Genomic DNA, 15,631 nt, shown 5'->3' on the forward strand with positions numbered 1-15,631 from the left:
ACATATCGCCAATAGTCTCGCTCGGTTTCATTCGAAAAAGTTCAAAAGAATGTATTAAAAGATTGATTTTTGACTCTTTCACTCAACTTGTGCCTTCGTGAGTCACTTCGAGTGTATGCCAAATATCAAACGCAGTTTCACAAACCGAAACACAATTGAACTCATTTTTATCAAGCGCACAAAATAAGGCATTCATAGACTTTGCATTAAGAGCGAACGTCTTCTTCTCCAATTCATTCCAATCGATCATTGGAAGAGAAGACTTTGAAAATCCATTTTCGACAAGATTCCAAAGTTCAAAATCCATTGAAATAAGGAAGATCCTCATTTGGGTCTTCCAATAGGTATAGTCCGTCCCATTGAACATGGGTGGATGTGTAATAGAGTGGCCCTCTTGGTTTCCGGCGTATGCTATCTCTCTTGGGTTTTAATCCATTTGAGAGTTAACCCCGCTCTGATACAAATTGTTAGGATCAAGAGCACTAAGAGAGGGGGGGGTTGAATTAGTGCAACGGAAAATTTTCGACGATTAAAACTGTGTTCATACGTTGAAATCCGATTCCGACGTAAAACTCGTTTCATGTAGATAATGACTTTGAAAGCTTACAGAAACGTATTTGAAGTAAAGTAAGGAAGGTAGTTTGCAGTTAAGATAGAAATCAGAATGTAAGCACAAACTGAAATATGATGTTCGTACGATAATACCGATTTCCGTCTTAACGCCGATTCGAAAAATACTTAACTATGAAACACATTCGTAAATGAGTAGAAGGCAGTAAGCTATTGAGGAGGTTTGTAGTAAAGATAAGATGCTCAAAGTAAATGCAAACCGAGATTTAGAGTTGTTCGGTCAATCTTGACCTACATCCACTTTTGGCTTCCTCCACTAACGAGGTCACCGACGTCCACTAGATGCCTTCCTTCAATAGGCGAAGGCCAACTACCCTTTTATAGTTTCACTCCTTTTGACGGGCTTAGGAGACAACCCTTACAAACTTTTCTCTCCTCTCTTGAAAGATCAAAACTTGGAAAAAGAGGGAGGAGAACTTCTAGCCTTTACAATACTTTTGAGCTCTAAAATTCACAGAGTAAGATTGGATTTTCAGTGCCCTTTCATGCAGGAAAGGGTGGGGTATATATAGGCCCCAAACTAGTTTGAATTTGGAGCTCAAAAATATCTTTTCCCGGATTTTCGGGGTCCTGGCGGTACCACCTCCTGACTGGGGCGTTACAACCGCCTGGCAGCTCGGAGACTAAGCCTTTGGGTGGTGCCAACACCTAATAGGGGCGGTTGCATCGCCTGGCAGAGCTCGGAGACCGAGCTCAAGCGGTTCCACCGCTTGTCAGGGGCGATTGCACCGCCCAGTCTCGCTCGGAGATTAGGCCCAGGCAGTGCCACCGCCTGCTTAGGGCGGTTGCACCGCCCAGCTTTCCTAGGAGACCCTCTCCTAGGCGGTGCCACCGTCAACCCTAGCGGTGCCACCGCTTGGCAGGAATTCTGCTCCGAATGGGTTGATCCATTCGGCCCAATTTGTGTTTGTCAAGGGCCCAATTGCCCCCAGATTAAGTTATTGGGATCACCTCCCATTCCTAACTTAATCTACATGCTAACTACGACATTTCTTAAGACATTTACTATAACTTGCTCCGGTGCGTCAATCGCTTCTTCCGGCGAGCTTCCGGCGAACATCCGGCGAACATCTGACGAATCTTCGGCGATGCTCCAATTGGGAAATCTTGGGGGCGACATCATATGCGCAGCGGAAGAACAAGAAAACAAAATCCCCGATTCACAAAGAGATGTTCGTCGTCGTGCGAAGATTGGTGCGTAAAATCCGCAAAACATAAAACTACGTATAAAGTAGATTATGTTACCTAGGGAGATCGTATATCCTTGTGTCCTTGCAGATCCTTAGGAGAGGGTGAAGGAGGTCAAGCGTCCTCCTCTCTAGCGGTGATCCACACAGCAGGGTTGCGACGACGCTCCTCAAAACTCCAAGCCTGCTCTGAGGTGGAGAGGAAGAGGAGAATAGGAAAGGCAAGCAAAGGCTCTAGCCTATGAGGCTCTGAATCCTTCCTATTTATAGAGATCCCCTGTCAAACCCTAATGGGTCCTCCCCTAGTGGGTATTGGATCTGCATCCAATAAGACAAGGGCTCCATCGGATATCTCATATCTAAACCTCTACTAATCGCAATGCCTACCATATGTGTGTGACCCTCTAGGCCCAATATCGAGCTGGTCGTGAGTCATACCTATCAGAACTCCTTCTAACTCAGTGAATTATTATCTCTGTAATAATTCACTTGACTCATCGACTACGGAAGTACTAGGCCACTACGCCATAGTCCCCAGACGATATAGGGGAATCCAATCCATTGGACATGTCTGTCCTCAGTTACCATGTACCTATAGTCCTTCATCCATCTAATATCCCAGAGACCGTATATCGAGCATGGTGTTGTCAGATCCATACGGTTTCTACTCGAGTCTCGCTCTAATCGGATTCTCCCGGAGAACTCTTTCTCTCTCAACCCGAATGACCCTGGCCAGGGATTTGTCTAAGCAAGAACACATGGGATATTCCTCTCATGACGCCGAGAGTGGATAATCCTCTATCGACACTCAATAGCCCTCGTAAGGTCGACTACCACTCCCAATAACTAGTTATACTAGATCTGGGACAGCCAAACCTATAAGTCTGGTATCAAAGAGTGGAGCACTCATACAGGACATCCTTGGTGTCACAAGTCTAAGGACCAGATACACCACTAGGACTACGGAATCGCTATCTAACAATAAGGCATCATCAACCATCCAACATTTCGTAAGCGGATCAATCAGTGAACTCATTCTCCAATGAGCACTTGTAATGTATCCCTAGTGTCCCTACACGAGCAGCTATGGGACCAGCTGCATCCATCATATGGACGGGTATACAGCACACCAGTCTGTCCGGTTATCACGATGTCCCTTTCGAGTAACCTATGACCGGGATTATTTAGGATATGTGTTTAAAGGTGAATCGATCTCATTATCGTGATCTCATCACGATCCGATTCCCATTGCACAAATCCAAGGACATCACAATATATATATATATATATATATATATATATATATATATATATATATATGCATTTATGCAATAGTTATAAAGTGATATACGCCAAAATATAATAAGCAAAAAGATTCTGTATCAAGTCACACGTGCCATCACTCACGTGATTGGCTTGTTGGACACCTATGACTAGCAATCTCCTACTTGACCTAAAGCCAATCACCTTTGTGTTTGATCCCCATCAGACCCCTGTGATGCTCAAAGACAATCTGAGACAACAGCTTTGTCAGTGGATCTGCAATGTTATCTTCGGATGGAACTCTTTCCACTGCTACATCTCCTCGGGTTACGATCTCTCTGATAAGGTGGAACCTCCTCAGAACAATTCTGATGAGACCCGGGTTCCCTTATTTGAGTAATCGCCTCATAGTTGTCGCAATATAAGGAAGTCTACTTCTCACTATCCGGAACCACTCCCAAATCTGTGATGAACATCTTCAACCAGACTCCCTCCTTTGCTGCATCTGATGCAGCAATGTACTCCGCCTCTGTGGTCGAGTCAACAGTGGTATCATGCTTGGAACTCTTCCAGCACACTGCTCCTTCATTCAAGGTGTACACATACCCTAAATTCAACTTTCTATCATCGACATCAGACTGAAAACTTGAGTCAGTGTAGCCTTCAACCTTAAGGATATTTCCTCCAAATACTAGTAAAAGATCCTTAGTCCTTCTCAAGTACTTACTGCTTTACTACTTTCCAGTGCTCCAAGCCTAGATCCGCCTGATACCTGCTCGTGACACTCAGAGCATGCGCTATATCAGGCCTAGTACATAGCATGGCATACATGATAGACCTTATTGCTGAGGCATAAGGTATCATATTCATGTTCGCCCTTTCTTCTGGAGTCTTTGGGGACATACTCGTAGAAAGCGATATCCCATGTCTCATCGGTATGAGACCTCTCTTGGAATTTTCCATGCCAAACCTTTTGACAATGGTTTCTATGTACTTGGACTGAGACAAGCGAAGCATCCTCTTGGATCTATCTCTATAGATTCTAATCCCCAAGATATAGGATGCTTCCCCTAAGTCCTTCATGGAGAAGTGTCTAGATAACCAAGCCTTTACTGTGGATAGCATTCCTACGTCATTCCCAATGATGAGGAAGTCATCCACATATAACACCAAAAAGGTGATAGCATCCCACATACCTTCCTGTACACACAAGGCTCATCTTCATTCTTAACGAAGTCATAAGATCTGATTGCCTCATCAAATCTTATGTTCCAACTTCGGGAAGCTTGTTTTAGTCCATAAATGGATCTAAGTAACCTACACACCTTATCTAGGTAGTTCTTGGACACGAATCCCTCAGGTTGCATCATATACACCTCCTCCTCGAGGTTCCCATTGAGGAATGCGGTTTTCACATCTGCCAGATCTCATAATCATAGTGTGCTGCAATAGCCAATAGAATTCTGATGGATTTTAGTATTGCTACGGGTGAGAAGGTTTCGTCGTAGTCAACACCTTGCCTTTGACGATACCCCTTAGGCACTAGCCTTTCTTTATAGGTCTCTACCTTTCCATCTACTCCAATCTTTTTCTTAAAGATCCACTTGCAACTGATGGGTACAATACCTTCGGGCGCATCAACTAGGTTCCAAACCTTATTGGAGTACATAGAATCCATCTCAGAATTCATGTCTTCTTGCCACTTTCCGGAGTCTATACTCATAATAGCCTCCTCGTAGGTCTGAGGATCAATATCCTCAACATCCTCTCCTCTAATATGTCCCACATATCTCTCAGGAGGATGGGATACTTTATCAGACCTGCGTAAAGTTGAAACTTGTGTATTAGGTACCTGAACAGACTCGGGCTGTAGAGTGGTGCTTGAGCTTGGTTCTCCAACCTCGCTCAACTCTATCATTCTCCCACTGTCTCCACCAAGAATGTATTCCTTCTCAAGGAACACTGCTCTCTTAGCTACAAAGACCTTTTGGTCCTCGAGATGACAGAAATAATACCCACAAGTTTCCTTAGGGTATCCTACAAATCTACATCACTTTGTCCTTGATTCTAACTTATCGGGGTTGTGTCTTTTAACATGGGCAGGGCAGCCCCAAATCTTAACAATCTTAAGATCAGGCTTCTTCCCTTTCCATATCTCATATGGTGTAGACACTACCAACTTAGTTGGAACTCTGTTCAGAAGGTAAGCTGTAGTTTCTAGGGCATATCCCTATAATAAGATGGGTAGGTCAGCGAAACTCATCATGGATTGTACCATATCTAATAGCGTACGATTTCTCCTTTTAGAAACACCATTGAGCTGAGGTATATAAGGAGGTGTCCATTGGGATAATATCCCATGGTCCTTGAGAAACTGAGTAAACTCTGTACTTAAGTACTCACCTGCTCGATCTGATCGAAGAGTTTTGATACTCTTTCCAGTCTGGTTCTCCACCTCATTCTTATACTCTCTGAATTTCTCAAAGGCCTCGGACTTGTACTTCATTAAGTACACATATCCATAGCTTGAGAAATCATCAGTAAAGGTAATGAAGTAGGAGTAACCACCAATGGCATGAGTTAACATGGGTCCACATACATCACTATGTATGAGTTCCAACAACTCAGTGGCTCTCTCTCCAACTCCACTAAATGGAGAGTTGGTCAATTTTCCACGAATGCAAGGCTCACAAGTTGCATATGACACATAGTCGAATGGATTTAGATATCCATCATTTAGTAACTTTTGAATCTTTCTTTCATGGATGTGACCTAGCCTACAATGCCACAGGTATGCACTGTTCAACTCATCTCGTTTCCTTTTAGACACTTACATTCATGATATGTGGAGTAGTGTCTTGCATAAATAAACCTTTATGCAATATTCCTCTCGTCAATCTCCCCTCAGCTTTGCTAGAATTTACAATAAATTGTAGATATAATAAGCAATACTGGTATCCAATACCAATGCACTATCACAAAAATCTGCCAATTGGAGATTGATCATGAATGTACCTGAAGTTTCTCCAAGCTTCTATTTTATCCTTTCTGCAAGGTACTCTTTGTAGTTCCTCTTCCAGTGCCCATCTTTACCATAGTGGAAGCACTGGCCTTTGTCCTTTGCAGGGTCTTTCTTAGCAACCTTTGCTTTACCTGGTTTGCCCTTGCCCTTTCCCTTCTTAAGGGACATTTCTGCTTTCCTTTTTCTTTTTTTTCTCACCAGTGTAGAGAACTGGCTTCTCTTTCTTTATAGTACTCCCTGCCTCCCTCAACATATTGAGGAGCTATGGGAGAGTCACCTCAAGCTTGTTCATATTAAAATTCATTATGAACTGTGAAAAGGAATCTGGTAGGGACTGAAGCATAATGTCCACACACAAGTTATCCTCTAGGACCATTCTTAGACCTGTGAGTTTCTCTATTCACTCAATCATCTTTAGGACATGGTTCTGAACCGGTGTCCCCTCAGTCATCCTAGCGCGGAAGAGGCTCTTGGATATCTCATATCGTTGAGTCCTTCCCTGTTCCTCAAACAATTTGCGGACATGTAGGAGAATGGATTTGACATCCATTTTTTCATGTTGTCTCTATAACTCAGGAGTCATAAAGCCCAACATATAGCATTGAGCAAGAGTGGAGTCATCAATGTACTTCACGTAGCGAGCGATCTCATCCTCGTTTGTCCCTTCTTCGGGCGTAGGCATCACTGTATCAAGGACATACACGATTTTCTCCGCCGTAAGAACAATTCTCAAGTTATTGAGCCAATCCGTATAATTTAGACCAGTGAGGCGGTTGACATCAAGTATGCCACGTAAGGGATTTGAAAGCGACATTTTCTGAAAATAAAGATGCAGCAGAAATGAATAACATGCAGATTTTGCAAGAAATAAACTATCAAGATATGAACTTCTATCTTAATATGCTCCCACTATTTTACTAACGAGTCACGCGACACCCTCAGCACGTGAAACGGAAGTCTCCGGCACACTTCTAGTGGGGATCAGGATCTAATCAGCGTTTCAGTGTAACCTCGAGGGACTCGACCAATCACACTAAGCCTAAAAGGTAGGCAACTCTTGCCGATCACAACTCCTTGTGATTCCCGTCCTGTTCGGCCTCCGAATCACCATGGCCTCGAGGGACTCGACCAACCATGATGCTCGGTTAAGTCAACACCTTCGTTACAAGATGAGTCTGATTTGATGATATACCCTCGAGGGACTCGACCAAGCATACCATGCCCTCAAGTCACCGGTGACATCTCTATGTCGTAAGCAAGATAGCGAATCACGATATAGGTGAGTCTCGAGGGACTCGACCAACTCAACCTATACCGAGAATCGGTTCCTACTTATAACGATGGAAGGCCACGTGGGTCAATCTAATTGCCTCACGTTTACCGACTTAATATTATCGAGAGATGTTTCTATGATTTGGTCTCCTAATATGACATGTCACACATATACATATTTAATATATATCTACATCGCATGCAAATATATATAAATATCTAGTATGTGTATAAGCAATCACACCAGATGATCATGGACCACAACCTAATATGATTAGACCCGAGCCAGTAGGCCTAATCACTCACATCAAGATCTATGTGTGCAACGGTACATCTTCATGCCCTGTGATCGTCCATCTCGTCCTCGTCGGTTCCGTCGACATCTTGATGCATCTTCATGCATCACGATCGTCCGTCTCGTGGGTCCCGCTATCGTATCCACGCTCCCGCTGCGCCTCCTCATGTGATTACAACTTAATCATAGGCACGCAGGCCCGGCAATAAACGAGAAATATAATGGAGGCTCGCAGACCTCAATAATAATAATCACAAGTACACACATCACACGGTCCATGATCATCCGTCCACACATCATACATCACATGTATAAATAATCATCATCATATAGGACTACTAGATAATAATAAAAAATAATAATCAACTAAATCTTTTAATTAATTAATATTTTCTGAAATCAGAGACATGTAGGGAATTTCGGAATTTATAGGGGGTATTTTCGTAATTTAGACAAAAGATAGAAAATAGAATTTCTGAAATTCTGAGGGGCAAAACTGTCTTTTGCCCAAACAGTTTTGAGGGGCAAACCTACTACCCTTTGCTGCTGCCGCCGCCGCCGCCACCCTGCTGGCGGCGGCCTGTTCGGCGAGGGGCGGGGCGCTGCCCCCGCGGGCGTCGCCGCCTCCGCGGGCAGTTCTGCCGGCGGAGCAACGCCCGCAGGCGGTGCTGCCCCTGCAGGTTGGCGCCCCTGCGGGCGCCGCCGCCTCCGCGGGCGGTTCTGCCCGCGAGGCAGCGCCCGCAGGTGGTGCTGCCTCGCTGGCGGCCGCCCCTGCGGGGTTTTTGCCCGTGGGAGCAGCGGCCACAGGCGCCGCTGCCCTGCGGTGCCTCAGCCCGCGCTGCTGCCCCGCGGCGCCTCTGCCCGCGGGCTCAGCGGCCGCAGGCGCCTCTACCCGCGGGCTGCCAGCCCCGCCGGCCGCAAGCCTGCTGCAAGCAGACCGCCGGCCGGCTGCTGCAGGCACAGCGCTTGCGCATGCGCCGGCGCTGTGCTGCCTGGCTGCCGCTGCGGCTGCGGCTGCCGCTGCAGGTGGCTGCAGGCATGCAGATCGAGGGCAACAACTGTTATTGCTCTTCCTCGCTTTTGCGTCAACGTCCAAATTCTTTCTAAACACAACACACGCAGTTCAAAACCAATCATTCGCACGAACAACCTGGCTCTGATACCACTGTTGGAAAATCTTGGGGGCAATATCATATGCGCAGCGGAAGAACAAGAAAACAAAATCCCCGATTCCCAAAAACAAAACTCCAGGCCTGTTTTGAGGTGGAGAGGAAGAGGAGAATAGGAAAGGCAAGCAAAGGCTCTAGCCTATGAGGCTCTGAATCCCTCCTATTTATAGAGATCCCCTATCAAACCCTAATGGGTCCTCCCCTAGTGGGTATTGGATCTGCATCCAATAAGACAAGGGCTCCTCTCATATTTGAACCTCTACTCATCGCAATGCCTACCATATGTGTATGACCCTGTAGGCCCAATATCGAGCTGGCCGTGAGTCATACCTATAAGAACTCCTTCTAACCCAATGAATTATTATCTCTGTAATAATTCACTTGACTCATCGACTACGGAAGTACTAGGCCACTACGCGGTAGTCCCTAGACGATACAGGGGAATCCAATCCATTGGACCTGTCTGTCCTCAGTTACCGTGTACCTATAGTCCTTCATCCATCTAATATCCCAGAGACCGTATATCGAGCATGGTGTTGTCAGACCCATACGGTTTCTACTCGAGTCTCGCTCTAATCGGATTCTCCCGGAGAACTCTTTCTCTCTCAACCTGAATGACCCTGGCCAGGGATTTGTCTGAGCAAGAACACATGGGATATTTCTCTCATGACGCCGAGAGTGGATGATCCTCTATCGACACTCAATAGCCCTCGTTAGGTCGACTACCACTCCCAATGACCAGTTGTACTAGATCTGGGACAGCCAAATCTATAAGTCTGGTATCAAAGAGTGGAGCACTCATACAGGACACCCTTGGTGTTGTTGAATCTCGGATTTTGATGATGAAACTAATTGATTGTGTTTAAATGTTTGACTACATTTTGAGTGATACAGGTCTACTCGATCAGGATTAGACAATTAACGCAGGAGGAATTGACGTTGCGTCGGAGGAGATCACGTCAGGATATTGGATGGCAGAAGGCTTCGGGCGTCGGGCATCGGGCCAAGGAGAGCGAAATTGCGCCAAGGATATCGGGGTTGCGGAGGTCAACCGCCGATTGGGCAACAAGCTGCAAGAGAGGACGATGCACCGAAGAATCGGATGAAGCGCCAACCAATGACGTGCCGGGCAACAGAATGTCAATTTGCGTTATAATAATTGTCTAGATCGGAGTAGAGTGTTTGCTTGTGTGTGCAGGATTAACTACGATAACCAAAAAACACAAAGCGAGAATACCGGAGTCAAGTTCGATGGACGTTTAAGAGTCCGAAGAATCGTCGGAGATGCTGCCAGAACCAACCGAGAAGAAATCGGGAACCTGTCGGAATTTTCGGAAGTTCGCCGAAGAGATCGTCGGAGGTTCACGGAGATCACCGAGAAGGCTCGGCTACTCATTAAAGTCATCACAAGTTCGGGAGCTTGCTAGAAGCCCGTCAGCAGAAAGTTCGTCGGAAAGCTCGCCAGAACAAGACTCGACGTTCGCGGTTGAAAATTTGCTTAGGATGTGTTTTGGTTATGTAGTCCACTTGTAATTAGGATTAGGATTAAGAGATAATCCTATATCCTGGTTAGGGGCCAACTGGGCCCAAAGTCAGAGTTGGTTTAGGCTAAAAATTAAGCTAAACCAGCGAACTAGAGAGCCAAGATTGAAGCCCAACTAGTGGCTGAAAACACTGTAGTTGGGCTGAAAACACTGTAGGCGGTGGCACCGCCTAGCTGGGCGGTGGCACCGCCCACCACCCGAGAGCTGGGCGGTGACACCTCCTGGCTGGGCGGTGGCACCGCCCAGCACCCGAGCCCTGGGCGGTGGCACCGCTTGGCTGGGCGGTGGCACCTCCAACAGCGGGAACCCAAAGAGAATTCAAATTTTGAAGCCCAAATTTGAATCCTCTTGAGGCCTATAAATACCCCTCAAATCTCAGCTGAGAGAACAACTTTTTGAGCAGCAAGTGTTTGAGAGAAAAGCCTTAGAAAAGTGTTAGCTTGTCTTGTTTTCAATTTGCTAGTGTTCACCTCCTTCTTTCTTGTTGAAAATCTGTAAGAGAGTGAACCGCTTGTAAAAGTTGTAAGAGGGGTATTCACCCTTCACTTTCAAGAGACTTGCTAGTGGAAGGTGGGAGCCTCATCGAAGAGGGGCCTCGCAAGTGGAGTAGGTCATTTGACCGAACCACTCTAAAAATCGGCGTAATCTCTGGTTTGCTTTTTATTATTGTCATTTACATTACTGCAAATCTTCTTACTGCTTTAGTTCCTTATTACTCTTGCTGCGCAACTTTAAGAACACGCCTTCAAGTTAAATTTCTCAAGTTTTGTTCTTAACATACGAAAGATTTTTTTTATTAAAACCGAAGTTTTAATCCGCTGCACTAATTCACCCCCCCTCTTAGTGCCGCTCCGATCCTAACAATTGGTATCAGAGCCACGGTTTTCTACTTTGGTTTAACACCCAAATAGAAATGGCTCTTTATGGCTTTCAAGAGGGTCACTCTCTCATTCGTCCTCCCTTTTTCAATGGGACGGACTACACTTGTTGGAAAACTCGAATGAGAGTTTTCTTACTTTCTTTGGATTTGAATTTATGGGACATAGTCGAAAATGGATTTGAAATGTCTTCTCTCCCAATGAACCATTGGAATGATTTGGAGAAGAAGATGTTTTCTTTAAATGCAAAGGCTATGAATGCCTTATATTGTGCACTTGACAAAAGTGAATTTAATCGCGTTTCGATGTGTGACTCGGCTTTTGATATTTGGAGAACTCTAGAGGTCACTCATGAAGGCACTAGCCGAGTGAAAGAGTCCAAAATCAATATTCTTGTGCATTCTTATGAACTTTTCCGGATGAAACCAAGTGAGTCCATCGGAGACATGTACACCCGGTTCACGGATGTCATCAATGGACTCAAAGCTCTTGGTAAAAGTTTTTCTAATTTTGAACTAGTCACTAAAATCTTAAGATCCCTTCCAAAAAGTTGGGATCCAAGAGTTACGGCCATTCAAGAGGCCAAGGACCTTAAAACATTCCCTCTCGAAGAACTTATTGGGTCTCTAATGACCTACGAAATGAACAATGTGGCAAAAAAGAAACTCGAGAACAACCTTCCAAATGATAGGAAGGATTTGGGACATAGAACACATGAATACCACTCAAGCATAAGCTCAAGTGATGGTGAACTTAAACTACAAATGAAACAAAAATTAAAAAGCAAAAAGAATGGAACTACTTGCTTTGAACGCAAGAAGAACAAAAGTTGGGATGAATTGAGCTCTTCCGAAGACGAGGAGAAAATCAAGAAAGGCGAGGTGGCAAACTATGCCTCACCCTCTTTCAACAATGAGGTAATCAAAATCCCACTAATTCATTTCGAAATTACATAATACTTTCTTGAGTTATTTTTAATTTAGTTTAGGATTAATTTTCTTGAAAATTGCTTGTGTTATGTTAATGCAATAAAATGTTAGATATAAATATAATGCTTATACACCTAGTAAGATTAATCTTATATATGTGCTTGAGAAGCAAGAATTTGTACTTTGACGATTTCCATATTGATTTTCAATGTCGATGCATGACTTTTGAATGGAAGGTTTTATGATTTTTTTATGAACCTTATCTTTGGTTTTCAAACATGATGTATAGTTTTGACATAAGAACAAAAATTTGAAGCATGCTAATATAAAGTCAATCATATAAAGTAAAACTAAAGAAATTTTAAATATCTATAAGAATCATTCAAAATTATGTTCAATAAAACCTTACTTGATGTTGTAATGAAACTATTGAAAGTTTTGATGCTATGATTTGATGATTTTATGCATGAGATTGTAAAGTTATACATGATGATTTTTTGGTCTTGATGGTTTTTATGACAAAATTCATTTTTCGATCCTAAATGTTGATGCACATTTTTATCTAGCATAAATGACATGAATTTAAATAACTAAAAAGAGAAAAGCATTGTTCTTGAAAATTATTTTTCTCTATCTTGTTGATTTATATGAATCCCTTGAAAATGATTTTGGTTTGATGATTTGAATTACAAATGAGTTATATCAAAATCATGATATTGATTTGACTTGAAGTAATGAGTTGAAATCATTTTTTTTTGGAATTATGTGTTGCACTTTTTTATCTTGATGATCTTTGATTTTTTTTGTTTTAAAACGATGATGCATGGATTTGAAAGAAAAGGAGATGCATGCATGGAATCAATCAATAAGTTGAAACAAAAGGAGGAAAGATTTTTTATTGAAAATTTTCTTTTTCTCTATCTTATTGATTTATACCTAAGAGACCAATAAAATTATTTATGTCATTTTGAATCTCTTGAAAGAAATGTTGAGATTTTGATGATTTAGACGATTTGAATTTGAATGAGTTTTATCTAAAATCATGATCTTGATTCCGTGATATTTACAAATTAAGATTTATTATGAATCAAGATTTTTCATAAATCGATCTCCTAAGATTTTCTTTTGATTATTAATGAGTAGGTTTTTCAAAAAGAAATCATGTCTTTTGGTATTCACATGTTCTAATCCTTCATGATAAAATTTTTATGTAATTCCTTATATTCATGAAATGTTTATCTCATCACCAATTATTTTCTTCTTGATATTCCTTATTTGGTGATATAAAATCATGCATGAAATACTCTTGAGATTATTTTGATGCATACAAATGAAAAGTTATGATCATGCATGGTAGGATGCAATTTGACAAATTAATACCATTATGATTTGAAATATTTATAATTTGGAATGATGCATGCAATACTTATGCCTTTTATTATGATAATATATGTGATGTATTGCATATGATGTGAATCATGAATGCTTTAAATGATAAATGTCTTGATATCATGATTGATGATTTTGTTCTATGCATAAGATTTTTAAAATTATGCATAATGAATCTTGTAATTTACAGATTATCGATTTTCTTTTTACCATAATGAAAGTGCCTTATTGATCCTTGTCATAATAAATCTAGCACTTTCGGTTTTAAACATGATACATGTTTTTATTTGACATAAAAAAAAAGGGAGGCATGCTTGAATGAAATAAATCACATGAATTGAAGTAACTAAAAGAGAAGAACATTTTTCTTCTTGAAAATTATTTTTTCTATATTATTGATTTTGATGAATCTATTTGTATTATTTTTATGAATCTCATGGATTATGAAAATGATTTGAATTTAATGGATTTTATTGAAATCATGATCTTGATTTCTCACAATTTTCTATTGAATGAATCAAGTTTGTTTTCTATTTAAAAGGATATTTATCAAAATTTTCATGGTCTTTTAGTATTCATGATATTGATAATTATATTTTGAAACTCTATGTAAATCAAGATTCTTCATCATGATTCTCTCGTTTTATAAAAGAGGAGATGTTCTATGTGAATCATAAGATTTTATATGCATGAATTGAGATTCTTTTTGCTATTAACTAGCAAGAAACTTGTTTTTGTAAACCATGACATGCTACTTGACATCTTGATAATTTATAACTTGAGTTTTCTTTTTGAATCAAGATTGTTTCCTATCATGTTTTCTATCTACAAAAGAAGAAATTTGTCAAAAATGATATATGTCTTTTGACATTCATTTTTCATCTTTATTATTTACCCTTATCATGATTTGAATATTATAGTAAAGAGAAATGAATTACATGATTGTATTGTTATTCCCTTCTATTTGACACTGACAAAGGGGGAGCAAAACTTGCTAGATAGCAAATTTGCTAGCTTGCACAATTTGAAAAGAGGCAAAATAGTCCATCTTGCACATCTCAAAAGATGTAAAATTTTGCTAACTTTTTATGTGCAAAAGTTGATAGCTTGTATACTATAAATTTGCATACCAAAAATACAATCTTGTTTATCTCAAGATGCAAAACATACTAACTTGCACTTTGCAACGGAAGCAAAATTGCTAGCTCAAACATTGCAAAGGAAGCAAAAATTTGCTAGCTTACAATTTGCATATTTCAAGAAGCAAGAGTTGCTTTCTTGAACATCTCAATATTGCTAGCTTGCATGATGTAGAACTTGCTATCTTGAACATTACCAAAAGTGCTATCTTATATGCTGTAAAACTTGTATATCTAAAACTTGATAGCTTGAATGTCCCAAGCATGATGCATTACTTGCTAAATTTTCTATCTTCAAAATTGCATGATGATAAAAATTTAATATTATGTTTTTCATGCAATGGTTTGAACCCATATAATAAACACATAAGAGTAGCTACTTCTCCTTTTTGTTGATGACATAGGGGGAGAAGTATATTGATGACTTCATGCATTGAATTAAATATTTTATATATTTGCATGATGGTTTAAATGGTTATCAGAACTAGTGATGAATGTTACTTGGATTTTGGATAATCCAAGTGTTCTATCAATGGCATATTGATAGGGGGAGTTTAGTTAAACTCCGGGGAGTTAAGGTTAACTCCGTTAGTCATCAATTAGTTGTCATCATCAAAAAGGGGGAGATTGTTGAATCTCGGATTTTGATGATGAAACTAATTGATTGTGTTTAAATGTTTGACTACATTTTGAGTGATACAGGTCTACTCGATCAGGATTAGACAATTAACGCAGGAGGAATTGACGTTGCGTCGGAGGAGATCACGTCAGGATATTGGATGGCAGAAGGCTTCGGGCGTCGGGCATCGGGCCAAGGAGAGCGAAATTGCGCCAAGGATATCGGGGTTGCGGAGGTCAACCGCCGATTGGGCAACAAGCTGCAAGAGAGGACGATGCACCGAAGAATCGGATGA

The sequence above is a fragment of the Musa acuminata genome, chromosome BXJ1-1, assembly GCF_036884655.1.
Source record: "Musa acuminata AAA Group cultivar baxijiao chromosome BXJ1-1, Cavendish_Baxijiao_AAA, whole genome shotgun sequence".
Taxonomy (NCBI): domain Eukaryota; kingdom Viridiplantae; phylum Streptophyta; class Magnoliopsida; order Zingiberales; family Musaceae; genus Musa; species Musa acuminata.